At 45.2% G+C, this 13,604-nt stretch overlaps 1 long non-coding RNA gene across 1 annotated transcript; it reads right to left on the reverse strand.

Moving 5' to 3' along the window:
* Positions 1 to 4,109: 4,109 nt before the first annotated feature.
* On the reverse strand, positions 4,110 to 10,702 carry LOC141369929 (uncharacterized). Its single transcript, XR_012373513.1, has 3 exons — positions 10,556 to 10,702; positions 8,380 to 8,507; positions 4,110 to 8,281 (listed from the first exon to the last, which is right to left on the reverse strand). It is a non-coding gene; the product is annotated as an uncharacterized lncRNA (long non-coding RNA).
* Positions 10,703 to 13,604: the final 2,902 nt, after the last annotated feature.

Genomic DNA, 13,604 nt, shown 5'->3' on the forward strand with positions numbered 1-13,604 from the left:
AGTATGTTCCTGCATAAACTTTCCCATTTTATTATGGAACTCTTTTGGGCCCTGCCCTCCCCCATTAAAGTGTTTCTCCAACATCACCCAAGACATTTATGGGTATTTCAGGTTTTGATTATTTTATGTCCTTCATAAGTGAAGTTTCAATTAAGTAAGCAAGTAATTGTCTCTCAAATGGCATACATTGTACCACAGTGTCTGGAAATTTCTGGTCCCAAATCTCAGTAGTTGCTGCGGGGTGGTACTCATAACAGCCTCAGTCTGTGGTCCATACAAGTCTACTCTATGGAAAATTTTTGGTACCTGTACTACATTTTCTAATATGTCACTATAAAGTGATAAACTCTTTTTGTCCATCAGGTATCCTTTATTGTTTCAAATTAACAACCTGTACCCTACTTGGGTATTCCCATAGGTTCCCATTTAGCATGTTTAATCAACATTGGCTGAAGGACAAATTTGCATGCCTTCTGGTTTATAATACTAGGCAGGGGAAGCATTCCCCCGTGAGACATAATATTCATTCCCATATGCTCAGGTAAAGGAGACACAATCGCGTCCCATAAAGTCTCTGTTTAAACATTCCAATTATCTTTTTTCCAGGTTGTCAATGAAGAAGCTTTATTCTTGATACAGAAGACTTTACAGGCAACATTCCATCAAATACTCATCATAACCACACTTCAAAGTTTTTTTTAAGTGGTTTACATTTTATTTTTTAATTAACATGTAAGGTGTTATTGGTTTCATAGGTACAGGTCTGTGATTAATCAGCCTTATATAATACCCAGTTCTCATTTCATCTCATGCCCTCCTTAATGTCCATCACTCAGTTACTCCACCCCTTTACCCCCCTACCCTCCAACAATCCTCGGTTTTTCTCCTATGATTAAGAGTCTCTTATGGTTTCTCTCCCTCTCTGGTTTCATCTTGTTTCATTTTTTCCTCTCTTTCCCTATGATCCTCTGTTTTGTTTCTTAAATTCCACATATCAGTGAGATCATATGATAATTGTCTTTCTTTGATTGACTTATTTCGCTTAGCATAATACCCTCTAGTTCCATCCACATCATTACAAATGCCAACATTTCATTTTCATTTTTTGTTGGCTGAGTAATATTCCATATATATATATATATATATCCCCCACATATTCTTTATCCATTCATCTGTCAATGGACATCTGGGCTCTTTCCATGGTTTGGCTATTGTGGACATTGCTGCTATAAATATTGGGGTGCACATGCCCCTTTGGATCACTACATTTCTATCTTTGGAGTAAATACCCAGTAGTGCAATTGCTGGGTCATAGGGTAGCTCTATTTTCAACTTTTTGAGGAACTTCTATACTGTTTTCCAGAGTGGTTGCACCACCTTGCATTCCCACCAACAGTGTAGGAGGGTTCCCCTTTCTCTGCATCCCTGCCAACATCTGTCGTTTCCTAAATTTTGGCCATTCTGACTGGTATGAGGTGGTATCTCATTGAGGTTTTGATTTGGATTTCCCTGATGCCGGGTGATGTTGAGCACTTTTTTATGTGTCTGTTGGCCATTTGGATGTCTTCTTTGGAGAAATGTCTGTTCATGTCTTCTGCCCATTTCTTGATTGGATAATTTGTTCTTTGGGTGTTGAGTTTGATAAGTTCTTTATAGATTTTGGATACAAGCCCTTAACTGATATGTAATTTGCAAGTATCTTCTCCCATTCTGTTGGTTGTCTTTTGGTTTTGTTGACTGTTTCCTTTGCTGTGCAATAGCTTTTTATTTTGATGAAGTCCCAATAGTTCATTTTTGCCTTTGTTTCCCTTGCCTTTGGCGATGTGTCTAGGTAGAAGTTGCTGTGGCCGAGGTCACAGAGGTTGCTGCCTGTATTCTCCTCTAGGGTTTTGATGGATTCCTGTCTCACATTTAGGTCTTTCATCCATTTTGAGTCTGTTTTTTTGTATGGTATAAGGGAATGTCCAGTTTCATTCTTCTGCATGTGGCTGTCCAATTTTCCCAACACCAGAGATTCAAAGTTTATAACTTTTCCTATAGAATACATGCATTTTGGGGCACCTACGTGGCTCAGTCGTTAAGTGTCTGCCTTCAGCTCAGATCATGACCCCAGAGTCCTGGGATTGAGCCCTGCATCAGGCTCCCTGCTCCGCGGGAAGTCTGCTTCTCCCTCTCCCACTCCCCCTGCTTGTGTTCCCTCTCTCGCTGTGTCTCTGTCTAATAAATAAATAAAATCTAAAAAAAAAGAGTACATGCATTTCCCTAAACACATATATTAAAACCCATAAAATATTAATAAAATACATTAAATAAATACATTATTAATAACATAATATATGCTGTACATATATTGATTTTTCTCCAGACACTTTATGTAGAAAACCCCAGCTCCCTTTTTAGAAAATTCCATTTTCATCTAAACTTTCACCTTAATCCCATCAGCCATTGCATCCCCATATCTTCCAATCTAACCTAAACTCACTGTTAGGACTTGACTAACAGATTGGGAATCATAGTGCATTGGGTTCCTATGCCAAGAAGTCCCAGAAAAGTTTCTTCTGCACCTCTTGGCCATTTTACCCCTACATGTGCATATGGCTTTGGATCTCAAGTAAGAAATTAGGCCAAGGGACCTTGCCTCTTTGTCAGTCCTTATCTTAATTAGTTTGTGGGACCATTGCCCCAGGCTATTTTAGGTCAGGCATCTCATTGTCATCTTTGCCTTCTGACTTTTAAATTTCTTCCAAACTCGGGAGAATAAAGCAGATTTATTTAGGGCCCTTTAATGTTGGGAGACCAGTAGGGGTTCCCATTGGTCCATTCAACCTTCCAATATGCTGTATTAAGACTTTTGTTTTGACCCCATCAATGACCCCTTTATTCATCCCAATAAAAAATCTTTTAGTGAGGTTGAAATTCATACAGCATACAATTAAAGTGTACAATTCAGTGGTATTTTGTTTATTCACAATATTGTGAAACTACCAGCTCTCTCTAGTTTTGAAGTTTCATCACCCAATAAAAACACCAGGTACCCATTAGCTCTTCATCCCTCTATTCTCCTTTCCCCTAGTAAACTCTAAGCTACTCTCTATGGGTTTACTGATTCTCAATACATCATATAAAAGGAATCATACAATATGTGAACTTTTGTGTCTGGCCTCTTCCATGTAGCATAATGTTTTTGAGATTCGTTCAAGGTGTAGCATGTATCAGTACTTCATTTATTCACTTCAATAATATTCTGCTCAGTGTACATAACCATAATTTGTTTATCCATTCATCCATAGATGGACATTTGGGTTGTTTCCACCTTCTGGCCATTATGACTAATGTTGCCATAAACACATATATACAAGTTTCTTTGTGGGTATATATTCTCTTTTCTTTTTGGTATATATGTAGGAATGGGTTATATGGTAATTCTATGTTTAAACTTTTGAGGAAACAGCCAAATTGTTTCCACAGTGGCTGCACCATTTTACATGCCCACCAGAAATGTTATCCATTTCTTAATGACTCTTCAAAGATTTCCATCCTGCTGGGATGATGATTCCCTTAGCTCTCTCTTTTGTCTTCCCCATTTTTTTTGTCAATCACTCTAATTTCCTTAGCTATCTGTCATTTTCCCTTTGTAGCAGCCCTGATGCTAGTAGTTGTAGCTTAGATCAGTCAAAGTCCATGCTTGGCCCAGCATCAGAATCTGCCCCAAACTCTTATTTTCATTTTAGCTATAGCAATAGCCAAGGGATTGTATATTTAGCTTGTTATCTTATTTTGCATTTCCTTATGTATCCAATGAGCTAACTGCGTGGGAACTGGATCTATTGTTTCTAAATTACACTGATAATTTTTGTCTCCAGTAACTGACAACGGTGCAGCTGTAATTTCATACCATAGGTGACCCACTGGCCATTCAGAAAGCAAAGGTTCATCAAATTCTGCCTCCTCATCTTTCCTTTACCCAAATCATGTTTTTACCACATGTCACTGAGCCAGCCAGGGTTGTTTTAGTGAATTCCACTCCACATACCTCCTAAATTTGGGGGTCCCCAAGACCACTTTCAGGTTTCATAATGAATTAGGACTCACAGAACTCAGAAAAGCTGTTATATTCACAGTTATGGTTTATTTCAGTGAAAGGATACAAACTAAAATCAGCAAAGGGAAGAGGTGCATAGGGCATGGTCCAGGAGAGTTCCAGATATGGAGTTCCAGTTTGGGATTGTGTGGATGGTGTATCCTTCTCCCAACAACAACATATGGCAATATGCATGGAATATTGCCAACTAGGGAAGCTCACACAAGTTTTGGTGTCCAGGGTTTTTACTGGAGATCAGTCGTACAAACATGGCTGATCACTAGTAAGGTTGACTTCTGTCTCCAGCTCCTCCAAGAGTCAAGCTGATACCATATAGCCCAAGGCCCACAACATAAATCACATTGTTAGTATAGACTATCTGGCATGGCCCAAGGCCCCAGGTAAACATATCAAGCAGGACAGTCCAAGGGCTTAGAGGTTATATACTAGGAATTGGGGGCATGAGCCAAACCTTCCTTTGGACAAGGTTAATTCTTTTCTGCGCACAGTGCAGTCATACCTCACCACCAATTTTCTCTACACCACTATCACCAGTCAATTCCAATCCAACTGAACACTGTCCCATGGAGGTCAACTCCAGACAACCCCTCTTGGCTTGCCTCTTCTCTCCCAAACATATCAGACATTGAATGCTGAAGTCTGTCAATGTCAGCCTCACCAAAGAAGGAAAGCATCTCTTTTAAGCTCAGTTTTCACAGCAGGAAGAAGTTAGTGGAGATGGCTTTATGATATATCCATGGTCGTATGTCCTGGGAAAAAAATAGAGGGAGAAGACCCCAATGCTCCTCAACCATAATCAAGAGGCATTTCAAGAGTGAGTAATCATGGAAGGTCAAAAAAAAAAAAAAAGATATTCTGAGTATACATAAGGCTCAAGGGACCAAGGCATGACACCAACCTCAAAGACTACGAGTTTACCAAAGTCCAGTTCAGCCACATTTCGTGAATATCTGAATTTCCTCTTTAGGAAAAAAAAAATGTTAGCAAAGAATTTACGAATTTCAGGGGCCAAGAAGATCAAGAAATAGTCAAGTTCAAACAGCACCATGCTCCTCAAGAATGATTGGGAGACTTTGGGAGACTGTGCCTGGGAAATTGCCATAAGATAGATGAGATCTGAGTGACTAGGGACTTCAGTAAGCAAGCAATATCCCACACCAGTAAGGACGTGGCCTGCTAAGATCTAGGAAAACCATGCTTTTAAAGAGCAGCAACTTGGTTACATTAATCTCCCATTGGGCACAGAGTCCCAGCTGTAGCCACAGGCCTCAGATGGCCTGGCTCCTGGTCTCTCTGAGTCTCATCCCCAGAGCAAGGCCAATCAGAATCTGCACCCTTCCAGATGGTGGGTGCCAACTGGGAAGCTGGAGAAAGTGGCCAGCATCAGTGGGAGCAGGCTAAGCTTCAGGCTGCAAGAAGGAGCCAGAAAAAAAAAATGCAGCCCCAAGAGCTGAGCGAGATGACACTCCGTGCCTCAGTGACGGAGAGCACGTTGGGAGGCAGAAAGGACTGTGGGACACCCAGGTCAAAAGAAAGAGCCACTCTGCCCAGGCCAGTGAGGTCCTTGTGAGTGAGATTCTGCCAGTCCTGCCATAGAGCACACAGGTTCCTTCCAAATGAACATGAGTAAAAAGAGAATGAGCTATTCTCAGTGGCTTCAGTCCCAGTAAAAAAGGCAAGGGGCAAGAAGGCCTACTGCAAAAACCCATGGCAGAACCAGCCCCATGAAGTACAGGCCCAGATGAAGGTGAAGTGGACGCTATGGACTCTGGGGACCCCTGGGTCTCAGCGGTGCATGCTGGCCTTGGCACTGACCCTAGGGAAGAAAGCCGGATGGAAGCAGAGATTCCCAATATGCAAGGAAAGGCAGAACAAGGAGGAAGTCTGGGTTCAGGAAGAGCTTTTAGACTGGAACTCCTGTTCTCTACAAGGCTCTTTCCTACCCAGATCAAAGGAGAGAGACAAGTGCCCCATCATGCAGCCTTCAAGCAGCCTCTGAGGGCCAGAACAGTCCTAGTCGAGCAGGGGAAATGGAAACCATGAGAGAAGTTACCACAAAACTCAGATTCAATGCTCAATCTGTCGGGTCTAGTCTATTCCACAACCCCCAGGGAGCTTCTGCCCTGAGCCAAGATGCACAAGTCTAGACGAAGGAAACCGGGTTCCTCAGGCCCCTTTCCCAACGGGGCCAGGCTTGGCTTTGGATGATGGTTTTTTTCCATCAAGTTAGGTGGAAATTCATCCCCCGTTTCCTGTGCATAGGGAAATCTCCAGAAGCAGTGTTTGCATGCACTCGTCAAAATCTAATAGCCCTGTCATTGGCATCCTTTGAAGAGGACGGTCTCTTTCCCATGAGCAAAAGTTTTTGCTGTTTCTTAATTTATGTATTTCTTCTCACAGCCAGAGTGCTGTCTTCTATGCTCGCTCTGTTCAGGATATAAGTTTAGGGTAGACCAGACTGTGGGCTCAGAGAACAAAAGACGTGAACTCTGGCTCTTCCTGATGGCCTGCTTTGGCGTCTCAAAGGTGACCAGGGGTGCAGAGAGAAAGCAACAGAGGTGGTGCACATCTGCACACATCTAGGATACTTCATTGTACCTGTTCTGAGGCACAATTAGTTTAAAATTTCATTTTTTTTCTTCCATAACAACAAGTGAAAATACTATATAACCTTCAGAAGCTTCTCTCTGCGAGAGCTTAAGACTCCATCCAAAGACACAGATAAACCAGACTTTGTCCTGCTCCCTCACCACCCTTCATTTGGCACAGCTGTGAAGGGGGTGTGTGTGCCCCGATCGCCAAGGGCAGACACAACCGGACATCCCCCTTCAGCTTTCAAGATGGGTAAGGAGCAAGTAGATTTCCATTTCACACAATTTGGAGGAGTTGGGGGTGACTGGGCCTGCCTACTCAATGGCAGGAGACAATAGGATCCTCAGATGAGGAAGAGCGAGCAGCTGCCCCCCACCAGCCCTGGCCACCCTGCTGGAGGCCTGCCACCTGCGGCACATCCCCTTCCTCCCCTTCTGGTTCTCTTAGCACAGAAGGGACCAGAAACACCAGCTCTGTGCTGTGAGGTGGGGAGCAGACTAGGAGGAGGCTGTGGTGGCTCCTCCCCACCTGGCCAAGACAGGTGTTTCTTACTCAGTGGCCCCTTTAAGGTTCCAGAATGCCCTGTCCTCTCCCAGCTCCAGCGAGGACTCTGATACCCAGTCGAAGGGTCACAGGGTGTGACTATGTGGGGAGTGACCTGGGCTGGCTGGTATGAACTCCCCAGGCCTGGGGTGGGGGTGGGAGGGTAAGGCAAGACCCCTTACCCCTCTTCCTCTCCCTAACAAGAGGGAAAGCATGGGGAGAGCGGGAAGAGGTCTTCTTGGCCAAACCCAGAGTGAGGAGCACGTGACATTTACAGCTTTACGGGGAATCTCAACATACCCACAAGGAGTGCAGGTTACTTCCCAAGCACTGCAGTGGGGAGTTACTTCATAGCTGGGAACACATACTACGCTTCCCCTTCTGCTTCCGCATGGCCCCCGGCTCCCTGCCAAGCCCACCCCCAGAAGGAACAATGTCCACTGCCACAGGGAGGGGGCACTGGGTGCGCACTGAGCGGGGTGGGGGTGGGGAGGGAGGCCGGGGTGGGTTCCAGGCTGACCCACCCAGCTCCTAGAGAGGCCCAGTGCTGTGTAGGTAACTGCCAGGCCTGTGGTTTCACTCTGAACTTGACAATGAGCAATGAGGTCTCCTGCTGAGTGCGTGCCTTGAGGAAACGGGGCCCCTGCCAAGCAGACTCTTCACATTGGCTGGCTTGAGGGCATGACTGCAGGTCAGAAGCAGCAGTCAGGACTCACTGGTGGGGATGTGCCCTTTGCGGCCACACAGAGTGCCTTGGGGAAGTGAGGCAGAGAGTGAGAAAATGGTTTGGGGAGGCAAAGTCACCTGCTGGTGAATGACAAGGATGCTGTGGAGTGCAGGGCTCCATCTCACAAAACGCACGTGGTCCTGTGTTTGAGCGTAAACACTGTGCCCGTAGGAGTGTTTTCAGGCTGGGCTAGCCCTCCCCGGTGAGTGTCCTTGTCCTCCTTACACTGTTCTCTATGACATCGTGCAGAATCCTGTCCTGGTGCAAATGGATGTCCTCCAGGGTGGGGGAGTCCCCTCTGATCCTCCTATGTCCATCTGTGTGGGGTTTACAAACAGGATAGGTCATGGGTATCAGTAATGCCTTTGGTTTAACTTTGAACTTGACAATGAAGACTCCCCACTGAGCTCAATACCTTGAGGAAGGGAAGCATCTTTCCATGGAGGCTCTCCACATTGGCTAGCTTGATGGCATTATCGCAGGTCAGAAAGATCCACCAGCCATCCGTGGGGAAAATGTCCCGCTTGCAGCCACAGAGAGCACCTTGGGAAAAATGAGGACAGTGAGGAAAAATTTGGAGCAGCATGAGTGGTAAGAGAGGAAGGAGGAGGGGGGTGGAATGATCAGTCCCTGAAGAGGATTGGCATGCCCAAGAATCACAATCTTGCACATGTACGCACGCGTGCACACACTCCTCCCTGGTGTATCTCCTCGAGAAGGACACTGTGATGCCATCTCTGAAGCATTTGCCTGTGGGGTTTGTCTTTAAGCCCAAGAAAAATGTACAGTTTGGGCATCGCCTTCTCTGGGGAAGGGGGGTCGGTGCCTGCCTGCCTTCTAACCCCACTTGGTGACAAAGGGCAGGATCTTGTCAGTATGCAGAGGTGCCCCCAGTGGGGCTGAGCTGCTCCGCTGTGATCTTTGTACATTCGCTTGGAATCAGGTGCATTAGCCATGGCTGTGTCCTGCTTCTTGCCTAATCAGTAGAGGGGCTTGGGGGGCTCATATTGGATCCCTCCTCAGCCCCATGATGCATAAATGCTTTTCAGCCCTCCTCCTATGGACACCTCATTCCTCGAATTTCCCTTCTAAGATTTTGGTTAGCCTCTTGTTCCTCCCTGAGGACAGGGGCTTTTCCTCCCTGAGTGAGCTCTGAGTTGGGTGAAATGAAGACAAGCCCTGTGAATGGGGCCTTTCCAGGGAGCTGAACAATAGGTCAAAGAGTGACAATCCTCTGGAGATGGGCCTTTGCGGGGCGGGGGTGGGGGTGCTCCAAATCCATCTGTCCTCCCCTATGGCTGCTCGGCTGCTGGTTTTCACAGCGACTTTAGTGGTGAGTCTGCTGATTTTCAAGCCACTGTGGAACCAGGGGGAGGATAGAATAGGGCAAATTCAAATGCCACCAAGCTCACTGTTCTCACTGATATTCAGGCTTTTTTCTTGAATAAACACCCCTGTGGCATGCCCGATCATTTTTTGTTGATAGCCAAGCATGCTGTATTGGGTGACGTGGGCTGAGGTAAATAGGCCTTCTGTGTGAGGGCTTAACAGTAATCTGGCTAGGAGTTGAGCTGTTTTTAATGTTTTCTGTCACTGTACCTTCCAGAAACTTGCAATGCCTCTAGTGTCCTTGTTATGGTCATCTCCTTGTGACTTTGGGCCTCCATTGTGTCCTGTGGCTCTCCCGGCTGTTGTTTGCTCTTAGAGGGGATGCCTGGGGCTATGGTGTTACCTTGTGGGGGAGGGGAGCATTCTGTAATCTTGGGATGAAATCTCAGTCTTTTAATGGCCCTGTTTCTAGAGGCGGGGACCGTCACATGTGTTTGGTGCTATAGTTTTCTCCCCCCCCCACCTTATCTGTGTAATAACATTCAACACAAATGTAGACTGCTACTAAGAAATCGTGTTCCATCTGAAATACCGTAGAGAAAATAGAAGCAAAATGCTTTCCTTATTTTTGATTGCACAACAAACGTCCTTGTTGAAGAAATGGGTCAGATGATAGGGTATGTTCACACCACGGATACTGTCATGGCAACAGAAGAAAGACTTTACTGAAATGAAAGAGAAACTTGCATATGGTCCAACTTATGAAATTAATACTATGGACATAGAAATGCTAGTGACCAGCTATGTGATAAGGAACAAGGATGACAGTGGACACAAGGCTTGTAAAATCTGTTATCGGCCCCCCACCCCCCAAAAAGTGATTACACCACATGGCTTTTCCCGGCACCGGAGGTATCCCCAACTCGTTCAAATGAAAGGTCCCAATATTTGTGTATTTTACCCCGATCGTGGACAAGTTTCCCTTTCTCTGAATTTGGGTCGGGATCTCTCCCCAGAAATAATCCGAAGAGGAACATTAGTGTACTTCGTGATTCTTTCGAGCCTCCAAACGCCTCAATAAATGGATACGTGAAGTAAGTGTCTCGCTTAAATGTTATCTGAGAAAGTCAAGAATACAACGATGGAGAAAGTCCACGAAACTGGACGGCCCTGGGCTCAGAGAACAGTCTGGGGAGACGTCAGCCCAGCCGGGCTCCCCCACGGCAGTCAGGGGAACTGGGGAAAGACAGCTCTTAACTCACTATTTGCGCAGCCCCGGCGGGTCTCGCAGCCTGGGCGGCGGCCCCACGAGCAACGGGACCTGCAGCAAACCAAGCCCGGCTTCCCGCCCGGGAAGTGTCGCCGCATCGCCGGGACCCAGGACGCGGCGCTTCCCGCACCCGCTGAGGCGCCAGTTGGTCTCGGCGCGAGTCGGACGCCCTCTGGGGGCGGTTGGTGAGCAGCGAAAGACGCTCTGCGCTCGCGACCGAGCGGTGGCCGCGCGCCGCCTCGCGGCCGTCTCGCGGAATCCCGGAAATTCCCCTGGCCCCGGTCTCTGCCCTTGGCCTCATGGGATGCTCTGCTCCTGATTTGCCTGTTCTCCTTCCTGGGACATGCCTTGGGGCTATGGCTTGAAAAGTAAGAAAACCTTCATGCCTTTGAGATATCTGGAAAGGATCTAAGTCATGCCGCAATGTCAGGACCGACTTCAAGTTTCATGAGCAAGAGAGGATCCCAAAATCCAGAGATACACACACCTGTTTCCACCACTGGAACAATTTTCAACCTGCTGGACAGACTACAGTGCTACCTGCATAAGACCGTTCTGGATAATTTACTCTCCAGTTTTGATCACCAGCGGGAGCAGAAGGTGAAAGTAGGGGCGCCTGGGTGGCTCAGTCAGTTAAGCGTCTACCTTCAGCCCGGGTCCTGATCTCAGGGTCCTGGAATTGAGCCCCTCATTCAGCTCCCTGCTTGGTGGGGAGTCTGCTTCTCCCTCTCCCTCTGCATCGCCCCCGCTCCCGCTCGTGCTCTCTCTCCCTCAAATAAATAAAATCTAAAAAAGAGGAAGAAGAAGAGGAGGAAGATGGAGGAGGTAGAAAAATCATCAGGTTTGTACATTTTTGGAATAGTCTAGAGGAACTTCCAAGAACTCAGTAGCTCTCTGAAGCAGAAGTAATACAGCCAGTGTGTTTTTGGAACTTGTCAGAGGGGAAAGTGAAATGTGCTTTTCTCTCATTGAACAAATCCCGGAGAAAAATCAGGAAATAAAGAGGAAAGTAGAACTTGTAATACTCTTTATTATTCTTTGCTAAGCATGAGAAGTCCATCTGCCCTTGTAGTTCTGCATCAACTCTAAAATACCAGCAGCCCAAATCCTGCTTATACACCTTCAGTTTCCACAAGAAAGTTTAGAGGAAAACATGGTTTGTATTTCTTAAACAACTTTATGATTTTGCATTTACCATTTGCTTTTGCAAATTTTCAGGGAGTATTTGCTATTTCCACAATTTGAAGTAGTTTTTTTATGGAGAACTTCCTTTGGTATGCTCTTTTGTTATAGACTTCTGTCAGTTAAAGCGAAGTTAGCTGCTATAACAGATAAACACAAAATTATTTGTTTGAACAACATACAAACTTTCCTTTGCTTCCAATAACACCTAAATGATAGGCTTGATTATGTTGTGCCTTTTATTCCTGTGACTTACTCATTCCATAACTGGAACCTGTATCTCCCACTCCCCTGCACCCATTTTGTCCATCTGCCCATCTGAAAACCATGTTTGTTCCCTGTATTTATAGGTCTGATTCTGCTTTTTGTTTGTTTGTTTATTCATTTCTTTTTTTTAATATTCTACATATGAGTGAAATCATGTGGCATTTGTCTTTGTTTGTCTGACTTATTTCACTGAGCATTGAGTAGGTCCATCCACATTTCACAGATGGCAAGATCGCATCTTTTATGACTGTGTAATATTCCATTATATACATATATATGCCACATCTTCCTTAGGCATTTATCTATCAATGGACTGAATCTCAGAGAGCAAATCAGTCACTGGCCAAGACAGACATTCACCCCAGTGAGCAGAAGGCAGGTCCATGCATGTGTGATCTAATCAGAACTCCTTTTAATTTTCCTAGCAAAGCTCAAAAGAACTCTTTCCAGGCAGGATTTCTTTATATTTTTATGACAAGGACAGTCTGTCTTCAGCTGCAGATACAGAGGAAAACTGTAAGTTACTCAATCTCTCTGCACCTCACGTGGCTCATATGTGGAAACCAATAGTACATGGTCGTAAGTTTCAGTAGATTTAAAATCACATGACTTACTACAATGTCTAATGTATAGTTTTCCAACTCAATAAAGACAAGCTGCTGTTATGTATAAAGAACTAAACTATGAATAGATATGGAAATATATGAAGAGATAATATAATACAAAACAGCAGGCTCAGAAATGGCTAATAAAAATTTCAGCCCATTAAGAATCTAAGGGAATGCAAACTAAAATGAGATATCCTTTTTAAAGGTCAATAAAGCAAAGATTAAAAAGAATCTTGAGTGTAGGAGAAGGGTAAGATGAACTGTCATTCCTATCTGTCAAAACCTCCTAAAAGTCACCAAAATAGCCAAAATAATAGTAAATAATAGAAATATTTTTTTTGACTCCCAGCTCTACTTCCACCTGCTGCTGAGCCATGACTGGGTGCTAGCAGGGGCAGTAAGAAAGATCCCAGCACCAGGCTGGGCAGATTGTTCTGTGTGAGGTTGGGTTGCTTGGAGCCCAGGAGTGGGAGCTGTGACCCATTTCCAGCCCAAGGTTTCAGAACCATAAGCATGTTCTTGAGCGGAGGGAAGTTGTAGAGTGGACTTATGGCTCACAGCGGCATGGGAAGCAGCAGGTTTGCAATATCTAGGAAGTTCTCAACACCCAGGTTTTGACTTTTACACTAACCCTTGGGTAGGATGATTACACAAGACACTTTCTAGCATTTCCCTTGAGATATCTTCCCCCCCTCCGCCCCCAATTTTCAAATCATCTGCATAAATAGCTTCCTTTCTCTTTCAAGTCTTGTCCCCCATGGAACAGACCTCAGGCCCCTTAAGAAACTGGGGAGAACACCCAGGAAATAAGACCACAAAAAGAACCTTTGTCCTTGGCCAATTGGTCTTTGGCCAACTAAAAGCAGAATAACTCCGACCTGATATACCCTGCCTCAATTGGATGGAACAAAATAAACCTCTAATTTGAAAAACAAAACAAAGCAATAGCTACAAAAATTGAATGACATGGTAGTCAGTATAGGA

The sequence above is a fragment of the Callorhinus ursinus genome, unplaced genomic scaffold (assembly GCF_003265705.2).
Source record: "Callorhinus ursinus isolate GAN/ISIS: 27379988/994484 unplaced genomic scaffold, GSC_fseal_2.0 scaffold24, whole genome shotgun sequence".
In the NCBI taxonomy this organism is placed as follows: domain Eukaryota; kingdom Metazoa; phylum Chordata; class Mammalia; order Carnivora; family Otariidae; genus Callorhinus; species Callorhinus ursinus.